General features: G+C 51.7%; 1 protein-coding gene across 1 annotated transcript in view; it reads left to right on the top strand.

Moving 5' to 3' along the window:
• KLHL29 (kelch like family member 29) overlaps positions 1-14,896 on the top strand; it is a 332,575-nt gene that overhangs the window by 130,952 nt on the left and 186,727 nt on the right. The window lies entirely within an intron of this gene.

Raw genomic sequence — 14,896 nt, forward strand, 5'->3', positions numbered from 1 at the left:
AGCTCTATGTGGGCTGCTCTGTGGGACCACCCCAGACATGGTGTGGGTGACAGTGAGCAGAGCTTCCACAGGCCTTGCTGTCTGCCAGACAGAGGCTGGCACGAGCCGATGTGCCACCTTCCTGAGGGTCTGCCCACCTGCCCCGGTCTGTCACCAGCCCATCTCCCCAGGTGACAACTCTGGGCTTTTCTGGGTGGCAGGGAGGACAGTCACACCCTCTCAGAAGAAGTGGCATCTGGCCCCAGAGAGCAGAGCTTAGCAAGCATCTGTTGTGACAGTGACAAGGAGCTCCAGGGGAGGGTAACCCGCGTTCTGGGAGAGGTGCTGTGGCTCGGTCCCAAGGCCGGGCAGGCATGGGGTGGGTGAGAGAAGCCTTCTCAAGCCATGTCCTGCCCCGATGCCAGGATGCTGAGTCGGGCCTGGCAGATGGTCAGGCGACAGCAAGTCACTGCCCTGGGGCAGGAATAGCTGATGAAGAACTCAGGGCAGTTCAGAAGTTTGACAGAGATGAGTTTGGGCCCCCCAAAAAAATGTCTCTGCAAAATATGTGCTATGGAAGTGAAAGTAAGTTGCTCAGTCATGTCCGACTCTTGGCCACCCCATGGACTATAGCCCGCCAGGCTCCCCCGTCCTACGGAATTTCCCAGGCAAGAATACTGGAGTGGGTTTCCTCCTCCAGGGGATCTTCCCTATGGATCCTATATTACTAGTTTGCCGGGCTGCCCTAACAAAGTACCACAGACTGGGCAGCTTACAAAACAGAACTTTATTTTCTCATAGTTCTCAAGGTCGGAAGTCCAAGATTAAGGTTCCTGAAGGTTTGGTTCCTACTGAGGACTCTGAGCGAAGGCTCTGTTCCAGCCCTCTCTCCTCGGCTTGTAGACAGCCATGTTTACACACACTTGCGTCTTCACACCCTCCTCCCTCCACGTCTGTCTGTGTTGATTTCCTCTTCCGAAAAGAACGCCCATCTGTTAGTTGGAGCCCACCCTAATGGCCTCATTTTAATTGAATTACCTTTGTATAATCCCTGTCTCTAAATTGGGTCCCCTTCTGAGTCACTGAGGGGCTAGAACCTCACCATGTTCTTTTGGGGAGGACACAGTTCAGCCCGTACAGCTGCTGTCCTGGGGTAGCAAGATAGCCGCATTCCCCAAACCGTGAGCCTGCCAGCCAACTTCAGAAGCATCTAGGGCACGGGCTTAAGATGTGAGTTACAAGCCAGAGTCACTGAATCTAAATCTCTAGAGGTGTGTCTCGGGATTCAACATTAAAATAGGCTCAGTTAGCTCTCCAGTTGGTTCTGGTCCCCTCTGAAGTTGGGGTGTGTGTGTGTGTGTGTGTGTGCATGCATGTGTGTGTGTGTGTGTGTGTGTGCAGGCAGGAAGGAGAGAGTGCCCATAAGGATGACACAGCTCAGCCTTCAAGGAGCTCCCTAGGCAAAGAAACAAGCCCTACATGAAATAATCAGAGGAAACAGAACGCAATATACTTAAACCAGTGACCAACTGAACAGCACAAAGTGCCCTGGTGACGAGAAGGAAGGCGGTTCCCCGAAGCGGGGCATGTCAGGGAAGGAGTCGCAGAGGTGATGTTTGTCTTCCTGCGCACAGAAGCAATTCAAGGCCGAGGACCAGAGATATGAAAGGACAGGGATGCTGGAAGATGTGAGGATATGTAGAAAGACCCGCCTGTCTGTTAAGCATACGTTTGAGCTGTATCGCTTTTGTCTTTATCAAAAAGCAAATATGGGTTTTTTTCTGGAATTCCTGTTTGCTGTCTTGGATTGTGATTGTCCGTGTCTGACACATGGACGCTCAGCAGAGGGCTGCTGACTTCAAGGTTCGGGGCATTCTGTGTGGTTTGTGGCCTGATGGCTTCATCTCTGGAGGGAGATGTATGGCTGGTGGGGTGACTCAGCTAGTGAACAAGACGGTTTGGTGTTTCTGACTCCAGCAGGTGGGTGTGGATGGTGTTGCTCTAAGTGACATTCATCCCACCTGTCTTCCTGTTTGTGTACTGTTCCTGGTCCACGAACTCATGACAGGAAACCACATGGAAAGAAATATGTCAGGCCTGGAAAAGATAGGAAGCACAGAGAGTCCTGCAGACCTGAGGCTGTGTTCACACTTCCTGGCTGGGTCACCCTGCAAGTCACCCTTCTCCCTGGGTCTAGTGTCCCTCATCGGTACCATAGGGAGAATAATAATACTTCTGGCATAGTTCTGTGGTGAGCACTAAGTAGGTTAATTATGAAAGGACTTTCGAATTGTGCTTGGAATGTAAGGATGCAATAAATGGTAGCAATCAATATATATATATTTTCTACCTGGGTGAGTGATGTTCTGAGATTTACTTCAAACAAGATATCAGGGTTGTGCTCTGGGGACTGGCTAGTCACTAACAAATCCATTTCCTTATCATGATCTCTATAGCTCAGTGATTTTTCTGCTCTCTGCTCCAAACGGAGGCAAGAGAACTTCGCCGCCCGGACTGAAATGAAGCATCAGCCATCTGTGCAGGTCTCAGCCTTCCTGCAAGAGGCTGGCCATGGACTGTGTGCATGCGTGTGTGTGCGTGCACATGTATATGTGTGTGCACGTGTGTGCACGAGTGCACATACATCTTCAATCCCAAGGTCACTGTGTGTTGGTTAATACTCCTGTTGCTGGAGATTCTGGGAATGGACAGCCTGCTCAGATGACTGATCTGTTCCTGCAGTAGGTGCTCTGCTTCCTGTGAGGCAGTGGCCCTGGTACACACCACCAGCTTTGCCTCAACTACCTTTAGAACCAAGCCCCAGTGCATGGGCTGTGGGCACAGCCCAGGCGGCTCACTGCAGGCCACTGCCGCTCACCCTTGGCGGGCTACGTGTGTGATGGACTCCGCTGCTCCTCCTGGGAGCACAGTACTTCTCAAGCATCTCCCTGTGACACTGGAGCAATTCTTCCCTGTGCCTGCACTTTCAACTCATGATGAAATGTTGAATTTGAGGAAGGCGGGTAGGTCCAAGTGTCAGAACTCCTTTACTCTTATTTGTGGATGAATTCTCAGTTGCTCAGTTGTGTCCAACTCTTTGTGACCCTGTAGACTATAGTCCACTTGGCTCCACTGTCCATGGGATTTTTCAGGCAGGAATACTGGAATGGGTTGCCATTTTCTCCTCCAAGGGATCTTCCCAACCCAAGGATCAGACCTGTATCTCTTGCGTCTCCTCCATTAGCAGGTGGATTCTTTACCATCCAGCCAGTTGGGAAGTCTATTGTAGATTAATTCTCTAATCTGATTTTTTTTGTGTGCAAACAATCTTAGGGAAACCCACCAGAGAAGACTGATAAAAGCAGAGCTCCCTGGTTAAGGTGGGGCTGCCCTCCTTCCAGATCCTCTGAAATTCCCATTCAGAATCCTAGGATGTCTCCTAACCTCCTGATCCTGCTCTGATCTGGGCATCCTCCTTGCCTTCTGCACTGGTCCCCTGCCACTGGTCTCCAGACAGTATCCTCAGCCCCTTCCCTGCAGAGTGGACAGGACAGGGTCCAGATGAGAAGGGACCACTCCCACCAGAACAGGACCAATGTCCTTTTGGATAATCCTTACAGACCTCTCCGCTCAAATGCGTTGTTTGAACCTGATTTTTCTGCACTCTCCCAGTATCAGACTACCAGCGCTAACTGGAGGGCTTGAGCTGGGAAATTGAACATGTGTTTATCCAGACTGTTCTTTGTCCCACTCTGGTTACTAGTCTCCTCCTCCCTCCCACGTCACTCAGGGGACAGGAGGACAGTGGGAGAAATCAGCAGTGCTGGGCATCCGGAAGTGAGAAGGCAGGACCCACGGAGGATGCATGGGCTGTGGCGGGGGAGCCTGCGAAGCCCAAATGGCCCTGTCTTCAGACTTTCACATCAGCCTACAGCCACCCTGATTTTTCTATTATTATTATTCGAACACCGCCTTGGCCCTATTTTTAAAATCTGCTGCACTTGAGCAATATTTTCTGACGTCAGCTGGCTGCCGGCAACTCTGCTTGAAAACAAGAATAACCAAATCTTCTAAGGAGTAATGCTGAACCTGCTTCAAACGCAATAAATCACAAAAACCATTGTTTACGATAAGTGGTATCTGATTGCTGTTAGAACCTGTGTTTATTGCTTTTGTGCATTATGGTCTCTTGTAATTTGGACAGCCAGAAATTGTATTCCTTTATGCCGCGCGTAGGCAGGGTTTGTAAGGAGGGAGGCATCTGTAATTATGCTGCCAGGGAGTGGGTTTGGGGAGCCTCGGAGGAGTGTGAAATGCAATCACCTGTTTTTCATCTGAGGACCGGTGGGTGCACCAGGCTTCCCACTTTCCCTGGCCTTGGAACCCTCCAGGCTCCTTCAGAGACCAAAGCGGAGGGCAACAAGCAGCAGGGGCCTTGCAGCCATGGTGCCCCGGACCAGAGAGCCCGAAAGTGGCCTCCAGGAGCCAAGCGAGGGTGGGCAGGCGGCCGCAGCCCCGCAGGAAGCTGGGCAGATGGTTTTCCCTGGAAATTGCCTCAGACGCCCCGGCAGATTTCTTGCCTTAGTTTCGCCCATCCTGACAAGTGCCCACTCGGCGTCATCAATGAGGCCTGACAGCGGGGGTCCAGGGCCAGACGCCGGTAGAATTCTTGGCGCCTCTGTCTGCAAAATTGGAAAAGAAGCTACTCGACCACGAAGCCTGGATCTCGACATGCAAGACACGCAGCGAATCAGTCAATCAGTGGATCACTGATGTGTCTTGATTTCTTTGAGACCCTGTTGGGGAGAGAGGCCTTGTCTGGGGTATGGTGGGTGGTCTCTCGTCCTCATGACTCCAACATCTGGACTCCTGGAAGAGGGTCGAGTTTCTCCTTGGTTGGAATGGACTACACTCCATCTGTCCACACTGTGTTCAATCTGTTGGCTCCTCCATCTGGAAGGCTCCATCCTGCTCACCTCACCTGGGTACAACCCGCCCAGCCTTGACATGCCTCGGCTTGCATCAAAATCATCCTTGAACTGGTTCCTCCTCCAATGTTCTCAATCTCAGTAGAATTTCACCACCATCCCCCAGTCTTTCCAACCTAAAAACTGGGATTCATCCCAGACACCACGCCCCCCTCCACCCCAGCAGTAGCTCAGCCCACAGAGCACTCTCGTGAATGAACTCAACAGCCAGTCAGTTGCCAAGTCTTACCAAAATCTCACTCTATTTCTCCACTTTCTCCCTCTTCCGCAGCTCGACCGTCATTGCCCTTAGCTGTTCTCAGCAGGAGCCCCTGCCAGTCGCCTGGTGCTCTAGGACCCAGTTGGTGTTTGGGGGCTATGTCTAGGTTTCTGCCTCCCGCCTCACCTCCTCCCTCCCCCTTGTCTGTTTTGCACCATTTACCCCAAGACCACCTCCATTCTCAACACACTAAGCAGCTTCTTGCCTGTTTTCATAACTAAGGTGGTTTTCTCTGCCTAAAACATCCACCTCCCCCTGGCTTCCCCGATTTGGAAATAACTCAGACACCATCTCCCCTGGAAGACTTTCTCCAGTTGTGCCCATGGGCATTGGGGTTCCTCATGGCTCCCCGTGTTTTCCCCTGGAATAACTCGTATCACAGTTACAATAAACTATGATTGTCCCCACTTAAAGGGAGAAACACTGATCTGTCTAACATCCCCGGCACAACGTCTGGCCCATAGCAAGGGTCGTTCTACATCGAACTTGCACCAAAGCTCAAAGAGCATGGGAAGGGCAGACAGCTCAAGTTAAGCCCTGATTGTACATGACTGCAGTTAGAGCAAGTTCACAGATGGCTCCTCAATGACGCTGCACCTCCGCACAGTTCCTTGCACAGCCCAGGAGTCAGGTGTCTTGCCCGCCTATTCCCCCAGGACCTGAGCACTCGCATGGGGCAAGGACTCCAGCCGCAGTGGGATCTGAACACAGAGCAGGTGTTCTCATGGAGGCTCCAAGTGAGCCAGCTCAGACGCCTGGCCTCATGTTAAGGACTGATATTTATCCCCCAAAAGCATGCTTTCTTGACAAGGTAAACGATCAGTTGCAAGCCTCAAACTATAAGCTGTGGCCTGACTGCCCAAGCCCTGGCCTTAACAGACACAGAGCTGAACAACACGGAGCTGGTCCCCCGTCACCCTTAGTGTTTTTATTCTTAAAATCATTAATGAAGTACAGTTGTTGTAGAGTATTATATTTACAGGTGTACAGTATAGTGATTCACAATATTTAAAGGCATACTCCTTTAAATATACAGGCTATGCAATATTGGCTATATCCTCCCTGCTGTACAATGTATTCTTACAGCTGATCTATACCTACTAGTTTGTGTCTCTTAATCCCTAACCCCTCTTTTGCCCCGCCGCCTCCTCTCTTCTCACTGGTAACCGCTGGTTTGTTCTCTATATCTGTGAGTCTGCTTCTTTTTTGTTATGTCCAGTAGTTTGTGGCATTGTTTTAGATTCCACACATAAGTGATATCATGCAGTATTTGTCTTTCTCTGACTTATTTCCTTTATTATGGGTGTGGTTTTGTTGAGTACCATCTGTGAACTTGCTCTAACATGCAGTCATGTCAATCAGGGCTTAAATGAGCTCTCTGCCCTTCGCGTGCTCTTCATTTTCTTATGATCTTATTTCTTTGTTTATTTTTGACTGGGCTGGGTCTTCACGGCTGTGCAGGCTTTCCTCTCGCTGCAGCGAATAGGAGCTAAGCTCTAGTTGTGGTGTGTGGGCTTCTCATTGAGGTGGCTCCTCTTGTTGAGAAGGGCCTCTAGAGCACACACTCAACAGTTGAGGTGCACACAGGCCTAGTTGCTCTGTGGCCTGTGGGGTCTTCCTGGATCGGGGTAGAACCTGCATCTCCTGCATTGGCAGGCAGATTCTTTACCACTGGGCCATCTGGGAAGCCCCCAAGTGCTCTTTCGATCTGTGTTTATTTCATTTAGCATAACTCCAAGGCTCCTGGACTTGGATTCAAGGTAACATATGGATCCCTCCTGTCCTGGCCAGCCTGGCCAGCAAAACAGTAGAGGAAGTGGGCAGAGAAGCCAAGGCAGGGTCCGCCTTCTGGGAGACCCTTGCTTCTAGGGCCATGGGCCACTGGCTGACCGGGAGCTGCTGGTCACAAGGCACCCCCTGCATGCAGCCTGGCAATTGCACTTATGAAGGCCGAGTGTCACTGTTTTCAGATTTGTTGATTTCAACAAGTCTACCTGTAGTTCACTTACACACACACACATACACACACACGAATGCAAATCTGGCCAAACTCATCACCAGCACCAAGAAACAAGGGGGACCTCTTCCCTCTCTTCGTCCACCCACCCAGCCTCCCCAGCACCTCCCCCCGGGCAGACCTGGGCTTTGATTCCCTCAGCGAGCTAGATTATGATCTTGGCCTCCCTGGTGGAGCCAGACAGGCCCACGATCACAGACAGCTTTGACTCTGCAGGCAAATACAACGTGAGTTACCAAGCACAGATCCCCAGTGGACTTTTTAGGACTCAAGCTGTTTATAAGCCGGGGCCTGGGAAGTAGGTAGATCCTGGGTCAGTTGGCCAATTAGCAAATCCACCAGGACCCTGGTCGGGGCCTGGCTTGGGCCCTGGGCAAGCTGGGGAGGAATTAGTGCACAGGACCCCCGCTTCCCAGGCCTTTACAGTCTGGTCTCGGGTGAAGCAGCAGGGCCTGGTCTCCTGACCTACAACCATCCGCACCTATGGCTCTGAGCATAGCGGATGGTAGGGCTTTAGGGAGCAAGAGGCAGAGTGGGCTGGAGGTCTGGGGACTGCCATGCCTCTGTCCATCTCAGTTCAGCTGCCTCGTGGGTCTGAGGCCACTGGGCCCGCAGGGAGGAGACATGCAGAGTATGCTGGGCATGTCTCCTGTGCTCTGGTGTCCGAGGACCAGGACGAGTAGCACCCTTTCTTAGCTTGTCTCTTCTAGTCCAGGGGCCTGCCATCTGCAGACTTCTTTTTTCTTTAAACTTAGCAAGATGAGCAGACTGACAGAAATTTTTAAAAAGAACTCAATATATAGAAAATTTGAAATCATCAGCCTTTCCAAGTTCTCCTCGCATCTCTTCCACATGCAGAGTGGATACCAGACTCGTAGTTTCCATTTTCCTCCTAACGGGACTCCACTGCCTCTCTCCGTCTCCTCCATCCCTGGGTGGGCTCCCCTCAGACCCAGCCCCCAGCTCAGCCCTCCTGGAGTGCCGTGCTGTGCACTTTGGCACCTCTGGGCCTGCACCGGAGGCTGGAAATCCTCTTAGCCCGCACCAGGCACTGTCTGTGCCCTGCTCTCACGCCCAGCCAGAGCTGCCCACCCAACCCATGGCTGTGGTCCTGGGCCCTGGAAACAGACTGCCCTCCGCGGTCACTCCCAGCTCAGTCCCACCCCACCCACAGCTGTTCCCCTCTCCTCTCCTGCCCCCAGATCCTGGATCCAGCAACTGTGCCCCAAGAGAGTGACCCTGGGTGGTGTGTGGAGCTGAGATGCTAAGAGCAGGATGGAAATCAAAGTGTCCCATCCCCTTCAGCTCCAACAGCCACGTTTTCTTTGATTAGTGGCTCCTGGGTGCAGGGAGAAGCCTCGCCTGTGAGCCCAGCGAGGGTCAGTACCAGCAGACAGCAAGTGAACTAGGAGCTTATCTCGGGGGTCCTGCGCACAGTGCCCTGAGATGGGTTTTCAGGGCCCAGGGCTGTTTAGAGGCTCCCAGCATCCTGTGCGCAGAGGCTCTGGGGGGAGCTGCAGTTGCCCAGGGGGACGGATGGACCCCCGCCCTGGGTCAGCTGACCTCACGCCCTGCTCCTGCCCTGCCATCAGGCCTCTTCCATCCATTCCCAAAGCTCCATCCAGTACCCTGTTGTAGCAAGCTCCTGCTCGCACCTCCTCAGTCTTTGAGATCCTCAGGGACCCTGTCCCCTCACCTCTCCCCAAACCTCCCCCTCCTCCTGGCCTAGGGCATTCCCACCTTCTAGCTGAGCCCCAGAAAATGCCTTCTGTTAACTCCCTGATGACCAGGGGGTCATGGCCTCTGGACAGCTGCTCAGCACCCAGCCAGCCCAGGCCAGCCCCATGACAGGACCAGGGTGTAACCCTGCCTGAGGGCCAAACAAACTACATCAACTTTCAAGGGACTTCCCTGCTGGTCCAGTGGTTGAGACTCTGAGCTTCCAGTGCAAGATGGACGGGTTCGATCCCTGGTCAAGGAGCTAAGATCCCGCATGCCACAGCCAAGAAGGAAAAATTCAATAAATAAAATTTTAAAACCACCTCTCAATATCTCCCACCTGGGAGAAAAACCGGGTAAGGGAGATGCAGGATGGAGCTTAAGGCCTTTACGTCTCACTAAAGGGGATCAGCGGCCACTCCAGGGGAGGGCAAAGCTCTCCATCAAACACATGTCAGCCTAGGGAGTGCCAGACCCACCCCCCTCGGAACTGGGTACTGGGTGAGGCTGTGCATTGTGGTGACTTTCTCAGGCTCTGCCTCTGCAGTTCATGGCATCTAGGCCAAGGGCCTGTGCCTCCCAGGGCCTCGGAGCCCTAATCTGTGAAATGGAAGCCTGGGGGGAGAGAAGCCTGCGGGGGCCTTTCAGCCTGCCCTTCTCTGATTCAATGACCACGTAAAGCCTATTAAAGCGTTGGATGTGGGTGATGGGGAGAGGACAAAGCATGCCTGTTTGCATGTGCTAGAATCCAAAGAGTGCACTCTCTAGCATACCCCCCACCCCTTGCTGGCGGTCAAGGCCATGTCACTGCCCTGACCCTGGATCCTGAGGAGACCGTGAGGCCATCAAGAGTGCACTGGGAAGCGTAGACACTGGTGATTAATTACACATCTTTTCTTTCAGTGAGCTATTTACATACCTCCACTCTTAAGGGAAACAAATTTCTGTATTATAGAATATAAAAGTTTTCCCATGCTAGTAAGGTCAATTTCTCACACTTTTTTTTTTTCCTTAGGACAACACAAATCCTCATTATAGAGATTTTCGTATTTTAGCAAAAGGAACGGGACTCATAGAAATAAGATCCCCAAATAAAGTTCAGTTCATTTTCATCTCTCTTTCCTCCCCAAATATTATTGCTGGAAATGTTACATTATCATAAACTAGAGTTCAGGCTGTATATAGGTTTTCACAATTATTATTTTTCTCTGGATACAAATTTTGATCACTGCCAGCATTTTACAAAGGTTCCTCTCCCTCATGCCAGCATTTTCTTTGTAGGTATGTCTCTTTGCTGGGTACATAATCCAGGTGATGAGAATTAGAAGAGTTTATGATGGAGGATTCCATCTGTCCTCTTCTCTGTCAGCCATCTGGGTCAAGGATCCTGGGGCTGGGATGTGTAGTGAAGGAGGGGGCTAAGCACGGGGCTCTCCCAGGTGACCCTTCTTTCTACAACCCAGAAGGACCCCTGGAGAAGGCTGTGGGCCTGAGACTTCCTGTCTGGCCCTACCTGCAGGAGGAAGAGAAAGGGCTTTTATAGAGCAGCCTTGGAGCTAAGAGGTTCATGTGTTGAAAGTTTCCAAGTGGACTTGCTTTCCCCTCAAACATGTCACAGGACTTCCCTCGTGGTCCAGTGGTTAAGAATCCACCTGACAATGCAGGGGATACCAGTTCAATCCCTGCTGCAAGATTCCACATGCCACTAGGTAAGAGAAGCCACTGCAATGAGCAGCCTGCACACCGGCACTAAAGAAAGAGAAAGCCATTGTGCAGCAACAGAGACCCAGTGCAACCAAAAATAATTAATTAATTAATTTTACAAAAAGATCACAAACCTCGGGCAGGACTGACACTCAGACGTCACAGGAGTTTGAGGATCAGGCCTTCTCCCTGGTGCACTGCCGCTGTCCGTGCCGCCTGCCATTTTCGCCTGTCACCAGCTGGGTGGTGGACTCAGGCCCAGCGGCTGCTCCTCTCTGCCTCTACCTCCTCCTAGGTGTCGGCAAATGCCTCCCCCCGCCCCCCATAGGCTTTCTGTGAAGCTCAGCATCCTCCCACCCCACTTCCTCCCTGTGCCTGGTAGGGGTTGAGAAACTGGCTTTGCACCCAGATAAATCTGTATTTGAATCCCACTGACCCAGCTTCCTAAGTTAGGAAAGTGTCTTCACTCCTGTATGACCTCCTTCATCTGTAAAGTGGAGTTTTGTAAGAGATACAGCCCAGGTGGGAGGATGGAATCTGGTCACACGTCAAGCACCTTATGCAGGGCCTGGCACCCATAAGGGATGGACGCGGATGCCTGTCTTCACGCCCACCCATGCTTCCTCTTGCTGTCCTCTGGGGCTTCTCTTTGCCACTTTCACTCCCAGTGAAACCCTAACTTTCTTTTTATCTTAACCACGTTGGGTAAATCCTTCTGAAGGGCGGGCTCATGCACTCCCCTCTTCCCAGGCCTGTTGCACATCAGTGCACACTCTCTGCATGGCCCACGCAGGGTCCTCAAAGCACCGGGCAGCAGTCACCTCCCCACAGCTGAGGGTGGGTGCTCCCCCTGCTTAGGAGGAGACAGAGGCTCCAAGAGCTCAAGCCAACTGCTCAAGGATACATAGATGATAAATGTCAGAGTCAGGACGCAGGCTCTGTTGAATTCCAGACTCTATGGCTTTAAGAATATCATTTAGACTGCAGTGATGCCATGATGCTCTGGGGTCCAGCCCATGGAAGCAGTTAGGAGATTTGTGCCTGAACTGAAGGCCCCAAGGCTGCTGTGCTTGCCTAGGTTGTGCCCCTGTTCTCCACGTTTCTGCCTCTCTTCTCATTCTAACCCATTAAACTTGCTCTGCTCCCTGTCTTACCTGAGGCAGCAGCACCCCCTCACCTGCTGAGGATCTGCTTATTCAAACCGTGTGCAGAGGAAGCATTCATAGGCTACAAACAAGGATGCTGGGATTTCCTGTGACCAGGGAACTTCTGCATTACACAGCCATCCACTTTGCTTGTTCTAAGGTTCTTGACTTGTGGCTATGTTGGAGATAAAGGAAGAATGGTTCTTCCTCATTTCTGGGTGGACTGGAATTTTCATGGTTTTGAAATTTGATTTTAAAAAATGCTTTTTTGCAGAAAAAAGATATGCTTTTTTGCAGGCTTGGATAATCAACCAAGTGGGTGGTATGTGAAGGTGAGGCAAGCCTTTCAGGTCCCCCTGGAGAGTGGGCTGGCTGCTTCCAGCAAATCCAAGGTCCTGGAGTGCAAGAGGAGGAACCTGAAGCCCAGACCCTGGCGGGGGGGGGCGGGGTCTGGTCTCCTCCAACCCCAGCCTTAAATCTGGACCCTCAGCTGACTCCAGTGTCAGCTCTCTCTGGGTAGTACAAGCTACCATCTCTAAGCACCAGGCTGCACACCTGTTAAAGGGGTATGTGGCTCTGCCCCCACCACCACCCAGAGGCAGCTAGTGCCGCATAGATGTGAGGACTTGTGGTGTGGCCTTGACTTTGTCACTGTCCTGATCATGGTCCTTAAAGAGCTGACCCCATGGCAGGCATTAGAGCTGTCTCAGAGCCTAGTGTTAGAACCCGGGTACCTGCCCCTCAGCGGTGGTTATGGACACTTGGTGGGAAAGGAGGATGGTTTCCCGAGCGTAGGGCAGGAGAGAGAGGGCAGAGGCACTTCAGACTGCCTGGCATTCTAACTTCCACTTGTTCCCTCCCCAGCCCCAATGTGCATTTCATTCCACAAACTCCAAACTGGGAAAGCTTGTCGCCTGGATCCAGAGCTCAGGACATCTGGGGAGGACCAGGGGCAGAGGACTCGCATTCCTCTGGGAGAGCTAAAAGGGTGCATACAGTTATTCTCCGGAGCAAGTTTTCAAATCCCTCCCGTGATCCTTCCTCCATTCTAAAGCAGAGGACAGAAATGCTAAACTATGGTTCTTGCCAGCGCTGATAAGGAAAACTAGTGAATGCAGGAGTCTCATTAAGAAAATCCTAAATTTTAGTCTTATCACTGCTGCAACATAATACAGTAAGTATGTTAATTCCATCCTCCCCCACCCCCCAAAATCCCTTTCAGCTATACGGCTGCAGAATGAACGGCCCCACCCTCTACAGCCTCAAGTCCTGTCTGATTTCGGATTTTCCCCTTGCCTCGAGTTACCGAGTGAGTCTCCAATTTGAATGGACAAGGCTTCGCCCTCTCACACTTCCAGCTGCCTCTGCAGTAATCAGCTCAACAAACGTTGTCTGAATCCCTACTGTGAGCAGGGTGTGTAGTGGGAACTGTGAAACGTCAGAATCTAGCTGAGTCCATCTCCCTGCGAGAGCCAATGAGCTGATTCACTGTGCTGATTTTCGGGCCAAGCTGTCAGCCGAACCTTGTGCCCAACAAAGACTCATTTCAACAGGCTTCTCTCATCCAAGTGATTATTTGCTGTTTGTACTGCTTGGACTTGGCAAGGATCCTGCAATTCCTGTTAGCAAAGAGGGAGCAGGAACCTTGAAGTAAGTACTTATCTCATAAAGAAAGGATTCGCTGTCCCTTGGGGGAGCTGGCCTGGACACCTTCAGCCCTGCTCTGTAACGATAATGAACTTTTTGACTAGCACTCTTCCGAATTTCTTCCCCACCTGGCATTTCTTTGGCTCCCAGCAACACCTCCGTGAGGTAGGTAGAGTGGCTCCAATTCTTCCCATTTTGCAGAGAAGGAAGTGATGCCAGAGAGTGGGTGAGGTGACGTGACCTGCTCCCCATCTCATGCATATACCAGGGAGTGGCAGCACCTGCCCAAACACAGTGCCCAGCTCCTCAGTGCCCGGATCCTCATCTACATCTCTTTCCACTCCTCTGAGCCCCGAGCTGGCCAGGAAGACAGGGGACACTGAGGTGGCATGGGTGCCAGCCAGGCCCGTCTGTGCTCCGTGCAGAAATGGGTGATCAGGGGGGCTGAGGAAACAGGAGACACTGACCCACCCAGGACGCGTAAGAGGCGCCAAGGGGCACAGCGGGGCTGCCGCTAGAGTCAGAGTGATAGACGTTCACGGCTTGCGCGTGGGGGGTTGCGGGGCCCTGGTGAGAGGGTGGCCGAGGAGCTGGCAGGTCAATGGGCCAAGCATCACATTTCAGCAATATGATCTTGGTACGGAGAGTGAGGGGGAAGCATGCTTGTGGTCTTCAGCCAGGAGAGGGGGGGCTTAGGGTCAAAAGGGACTGGGGGCTGAGATGGGCTGGGGGCCATCAGGAGGACAGGCAGTGTCGAGAATCCCTCTGGTTCTATCTGCTCCATTCCTTTGCTGGCCTTGCCAATATTTTCAGAATAAGCAATGCTCTGTATCCTTCCCAAGACCCGGTAAGAAAATCGTGCTTAAAAGAGTCTCCGAAGGACTTCACAGGGAGAGGAGCACCCTGGTATGAAAATGTTCCAGGAAACCACAGGCCTCCCAGTTTCCTTGCCTCTCACTAAAAGGATTAGAAAGGTGGTATTCCAACTGTGTGGGGTCGGTGAGGGGGACAGTTTATATTCACCAGGGATCTTTCTTGGAAGTAATTTTAGTCCCTATAATGTTTCACGTTAACCTTCTCAGACTGGTTCTCAGCTGGGTGACTTAGTGATCGCCAAAATGTGCTGCTGGCATTCTGGGCTCTGAGAATCCACACTGTGCCTTTTAATGAGTGGGATTTTTTTAAATTAATTTTTATTGCAATATAGTTGATTTACAACTTTGTGTTAATTTCTGCTGTTCAGCAAAATGAACCAGTTATCCATATACATCTACTCACTCTTTTTTAGATTCTTTGGTGGGATTTGTTTTTAAAAGATTTCCCTGAGCCAGCAGAGCACCCAGGTGCAGCCACAGTGCTGGTCTTGGGAACCAGAGGCCAAATGCACGACTTAAGGCTGCCAGGAGTATTCCGTCTAGACACGGAGGAGGGGGGAGGG

The sequence above is a fragment of the Ovis canadensis genome, chromosome 3, assembly GCF_042477335.2.
Source record: "Ovis canadensis isolate MfBH-ARS-UI-01 breed Bighorn chromosome 3, ARS-UI_OviCan_v2, whole genome shotgun sequence".
NCBI lineage: Eukaryota > Metazoa > Chordata > Mammalia > Artiodactyla > Bovidae > Ovis > Ovis canadensis.